The following is a 4,880-nucleotide window of genomic DNA, read 5'->3' on the forward strand; positions in this document are numbered from 1 at the left end:
AATTAAATAACGCTGGATCGTTACATGGTGAGACAAAAGGTGCTTGAAATTTCTTTTTGTAGGCAATCTAAGCTGCGTAGTAGTAGCTCGAGAATACTTTAGCCATTCCAGTTGGCGCTGTAAAAAATTGCTTTATGGTTTTAATTCGAAGTTGAAGTGAACTGATGGGTTTCGCGAACATAGCGTGCCTCGCCATACGGACAGTCGATTGCTACCATTACGTGATCAGGGGTGTGCCATATTGTCGATAAAGGCTACTGAGGGCCACTATGATACATTTCATCACTTTCAATTGAGTGGCTCTCGATCTAAACAACGAAACTTTTCTCTCAGGTGATTGCTACAATGGTGTTTGTGAATTAACTATGTAAATACTCTACATGACGCGCCGTCATGTTGGCAGCCATGAGCAATTCGTTTTTTGGAGGCCTGTTTCAGAGGGGGATGAAAGTAGCAGCAAACATTTTCATAAGAAATGCGCGCCTAACTATTTTTTTACGCATTCATGAATGACCATATTTGAATAGAACAACACACCAGAGTAATAGGAATCATGATGACAGCTTCGCTGGGCAGTGTCTTTCTAACATCGGATAACATGTTGACGCCAATTACCAAATTTTTCTTCCACGTAAAATGCAATACCTCTCATAGCTAAATACTAAAGGAATGTTAAGTGTTTAGCGGCGCGTTGAATTTGCAGATATTCATTTTTTAGTCAAAATTTACCGATAGACACGGCGCATATATGCATTGCAAAAACTAGTAGACCCCTTTAACGCTACTTAGCTTGCGATATCCAAGCCGCAAAGTTTCTCGACTCACACGCTTTTGAAGAAGAAACTGTGGTTAAGGTATGGCAGCTGAAAGAAGCCGACTTATTCTTCAATACGTACGGCTCGAGCCGCCTATAGGCACCCTGCAATGCAGTTTGCCTGTACATGTCGCGCCACCTGGCAGCGGCGGTGAGCATCCGCGGGTAGGCCGTCACCGTCATTTCACCAGTGGCCGCGGTGCGCTCAGGCGCGCCTGCAAGCCTGCTTTTCCAATTTTCCACTTGATTCTCCGCGGCCTCTTGGCAGCTCCTTTGTGAGAAGTGTGAACAAAAAGAACAAGCGGAGATACTGCTGCGTTAACAACTGTCACATCCGCGAAGGGGATGTCGGCATCAAATTGTGCCGCTTCCCTTCGAAACCGGGGGAAGCAACCCGGCGGCTGAAGTGGATCGTCGCGGTTTGTGCCGGTCTTGCAAATTTCTACCAAACGAACTGAGACGTCAGTGAAAAAACTAGAAAAAGAAATGAAAAAGAGCCAGGAGCGGCATCTGTAAAAAGACACAATAAAGCGTCAACTGCATGAAAATGCGTGAACTGATTCCTGCTGTTGTAAATCAATTTTGATAGTTGTTTAGCTCTTCTTGCTCCAAAACAAAGTCGAAGTGGTTGTTAGGTGTCAAATCTAGCTTCGTAAGCGCTCCGTGCTGGAGCTTTGCATGCGCTTGCTTCCTCCTGCGCCAAGATCAAGACGCGAATGCTGGTACCGAGCTCATTCGTGCCGATGTTTTCTCGCGCTTAGAACAACATAAGGTTGGAGTACACTGCAGAACACGACGAGTATTCGAAAATTAGCATTTCCCTCGCGCACACGAGAGCATATTTGTTCAATCTTCACGTTGTTTAGTCTCAGCTGATTGCTCTCTATGATTCTTCAGCGGTAATACCTCTGACATTCGAGCCCGAACGACAATACCAGAATATGTTCGAGGCACTTCGTCAACGGAGAAAAAAGCACTTACCTGCCAATTCGCCAAAACCTCTACAATGTGAGGTGCAAGGCACGCTCCAAGTAAGGAAGCGACAAATGACAGTTCAAAGACGTCCACGGCCGTATTTGCTCACTTAAGTGGCATAAAATAATGATTTGTTAACGCACTTCGCAATCGACGTCGTAAGCATACTTACTTTGTTGTGAAAAATACTTCGCTACCTGCGGTGGTTGCTTAGTGGCTACGGTGTTGGGCTAGCTGCTGAACGCAAGGTCGCGGGAATAAATCCCGGCCACCGCGGCGGAATTTCGATGGGGTCGAAATACTAAAACACCCGTGTAATTAGATTTAGGTCCACGTTAAAGAGCCCCAGGCGGTCCAAATTATTCCGGAGTCTCCCACCACGGCATGCCTCCTAATCAGATCGTGATTTGGCACCTGAAACACCACAATTTAATTTAAGCACCTCAGTGGGATGTCCGTGCTGTTTACTTCTTTGACACGGTATACGTGGTTGTAGTAAAAGATTTCACGTCCTTTCTCAAGCGTCGGTGGTCCAAAATGGGCCTCGACGTTTTCGATTGCCTTAAAACCGCAATTTAGAACGTCCGAAAGCTTTCAAACGAGTACCGCAAAAGCATGCCTCCGCAGCAGCGGCCGCCACGGCCGGTCTCGAGGGGTGCGCGCGCTTCTCTTCTTACGGCCTTCGCAATGGGGTCTATTTCCGCCTCGCACCGCACCGCGGTGGGGTCGCCACTGCCCCACTGCTCCGTAGGGTGCCTCGATGCGCGCGCATCGAGGCACCCTAACTGCTCCGACGCTGCGACCGCCGTTCACGCGGAAGGAGAACACGCGCCCGCTCCAAGTCCGTCCCGCGTGAGTGGTAACCGTCAGGTCCTGATATTTCACCCCTATGCAATGCAAAGACCGCGCAATGAGCCTCTTGGATTTGACAGCTAAGAGTTATAAACAACAGAATAACAACCGCGCGCCATCGCATGCTCTTCTTCAGTATGACTGCATGGTCGCATGAGGCTTTGGTACACTCACGTCAACACTTTCTACCCGGTAAATTTGGACAGAAACAAAGCTATCAGCCTCTTCAGTTTGCCTACTGACGGGTTTTAACCAGTGTGTAGAATTATAAGCGACCTGAAGCGTTTATATGACAGATTCCTAAGAATTCCGAAGCGTTTAAAATATAGCTCCTGAAATCTCAAGCGCTGCCGTTTTTGTTTTGCACGAAAGCGGATTTAGCTTGAATTCATGACGCTGGACGGATTCAGAGAAACGAAAACAAATGTATTCACAGCTAAATTCAAGGTGTCCAATGCGGTGCGCTCAGATCCATAACTTCAATATGTTTTACGTTCAGAACATATCAGTTGGCTGAAACACTCTACATATCTATAGCATCGCGACTGAAGCACATCTATTGCAGATTCAGTCGGTTTAGTACATGAGTGATCAACAACTTCCCATCAAAGAAAATGGCATGAACAACGCTGTGGAAGTGAGAAGAGTGCCAAACGTCACTAGCGAGGAAATGCCGGCTGCAAACCACACTCGATGCCGACTTGTCGTTGAAGACGAAATCTACTCTGGAGTTGTTTTTGAGCCACTTTGCAAACAGTTCTGAATCACTCGGGAATTGATGAAAAGAAACGCCCTGAGTCTTACCCAACTGCGACTTGCAAAGCGGTACGCAGCAGTACACCATCGCCGCGTTGGATCATCAACGGCGGACAATAAACACCGTCGCATAGCCAATAACTTAATCCGTGGAAGAAACGGGTAGAAACTTGCACCAGCGCTCACAACACTAAAGGCCACGCTGCCTGCCGGCACACAGTGCGATGAGAGCACTCCCCGTCCAAGAAAGAAATATGCGAGGCTCGGAAAAAAAGCAAGCGCAGAGCAACAGTGACGTTTGCGCTTCGCACATAAGAGGGAAGTCAAGTTGGCAGGCTTTTCTGCACATTGTTAAGATCGGTGAATTCGGACCTTGGGAGGATTCTTAGAAAACCAACGTAAAGGCGGATGAGTCGGAATTCGAGACATAATTCGACACGCAGCTGCGAGGAATGGCGTTCGCGGAAGCAGCGGCGACAGTAGCGTCGTCAGGTAGCCGAGTCAGGAGACGATACCCCCTACTCCTGACAATGTGGCGAGAAAACGAAAGCAATGAATATGGCGGCATTGAAACTTATATGAATCCGCCGCGATGGCTCAGTGGTTGGAGTGCTAAGCTACTGAGCCATTTTTATGAAGGCGGAATTCTAGAGGCCCATGTATTGTGCAGTGTCTGTGCACGTTGAAGAACGCCAGGTGGTCGAAATTTCCAGAGCCCTTCACATTGGCGTCCCTCATAGCCTGAGTCGCTTTGGGACGTTAAACCCCCATAAACCATTCCGTTAACCTTCGGATTAACTAAATTCTCTACCAGCACTTAACTTCGGCATGGGCTATGATACATGCAAGAAATTGAGCGAAATACGACCATCGGCATTTCAGACCGCAACATCTGTCATTTCCCTGTCATACCTTTCAGGAACAAGAGTGATTGGACCTTTGATGTTTCTATGGTTCGAATTTTTCTATGAAAACTCCGTTCGCGTTTGAACTTATTGGCTGACTTACATGTAGATAAATCATTTGCTTTTTGTTTTCTTTCGTTTCGGTGAATCGTTGAACAAGAAGCAGCGGAACAACAGCACGAAACCAGGCGATCACCGCCCGCCGCCGCAGAAGCAGGCGGGCAGAGAGCGGTCCCTAGCAGTAGGGTCGTCGCGCTCCTGGCGGAGGCGAAAGGCGTAACTCTTGGAGAAAAACTCCAATTGCTTCTGCGGCGAATGCGAAGGCCGTAGGAAGGAAAGCGCGCGCTCCCCTAGAGACCGGCCGCGCGGCCGCCTCGGTGTTTCGCGCAACTGACACGGTGGCGCTGACGGCTGAGCCGATCGCCGCGCCGCCTGACCATTGCAGGGAGCCCATACCCCAAGCATACACGAAGGGAACGAGCGTGCGCGGCAGCCGAGCGAGCCGGAGCGAGCACGAGCACATCGAAAATGGATTTCACTGCTGTTTCTGCGCACGCGCGAGAAGCAGTAGCTGCGAG

Source organism: Dermacentor albipictus, chromosome 7 (assembly GCF_038994185.2).
Source record: "Dermacentor albipictus isolate Rhodes 1998 colony chromosome 7, USDA_Dalb.pri_finalv2, whole genome shotgun sequence".
Lineage (NCBI taxonomy): Eukaryota > Metazoa > Arthropoda > Arachnida > Ixodida > Ixodidae > Dermacentor > Dermacentor albipictus.